The 829-nt window shown below is 45.5% G+C and overlaps 1 pseudogene; it reads left to right on the forward strand.

Moving 5' to 3' along the window:
* Positions 1-829, forward strand: part of LOC116692386 (immunoglobulin lambda-1 light chain-like) — a 32,137-nt pseudogene that overhangs the window by 507 nt on the left and 30,801 nt on the right.

Consider the following 829-nt stretch of genomic DNA (forward strand, 5'->3'; position numbering starts at 1 on the left):
AGATGCAGCAGTTTACTACTGTCAGAGTTATCATGTTATCAACAGTCAGTGGGTGTTCACACAGTGAAAAAGCGTCATACAAAAACCTCCCTCAGTCAGACTGAACAGAAACTGAACTGACTGCTGTGCAAGAGTGGGGAGGCTACTGGGCAGAGACCGATACACTGCACTGAGGACAGAGCAACAGCACACCACCACCCCCACACACAGGGGATACACACACCACACACAAACACACCACACAACACACACACACCAACACCACACACACACACCCACGGCTGTTTATGAGTGGTAAATTTTGCTGGGGTGTATCGATCCTAGGAGCATAGTCGAGAAGTAAAGCAGACGGGAGGAGCAAAGCTGCAGCCGAGTGGAGCAGGCCGAGGGTAGAGGAGTGCGTGCAGCTGAATACCATACTCAATACACCTGCCTGCAACTGAAGGACATCCGGGAGCTGTGGTTCCCAGTTGCTCTAACGATCACCTGCAGAGAGAGCACAGACAGCTGAACCACACAGCAAAGTCAAGATGACCCCATCCATTCATATCACATTAGAATCTCATCTAATTATCTGATTTATTACAAAGAATCAACAGGAGTCAACTTGGAACACATGAAAATAATAAAAAAGAAAGCCTATAACTGCATATATATAAAGTATGAGTAAAAACACAATATCTGCCTCCATGTGTGAGAGAGAACGTAACATTTGCATAAAACATCGAAGGAATTAACAAGTACATTCCCCCACAAGGTTGTCCGGTTTCTGTTACTAAGGGTTACCCCAAGATCTCTCTGCTATAACGTTAGCCATTTACTTCTCTTA

Source organism: Etheostoma spectabile, chromosome 7 (genome assembly GCF_008692095.1).
Source record: "Etheostoma spectabile isolate EspeVRDwgs_2016 chromosome 7, UIUC_Espe_1.0, whole genome shotgun sequence".
Taxonomy (NCBI): Eukaryota; Metazoa; Chordata; class Actinopteri; order Perciformes; family Percidae; genus Etheostoma; species Etheostoma spectabile.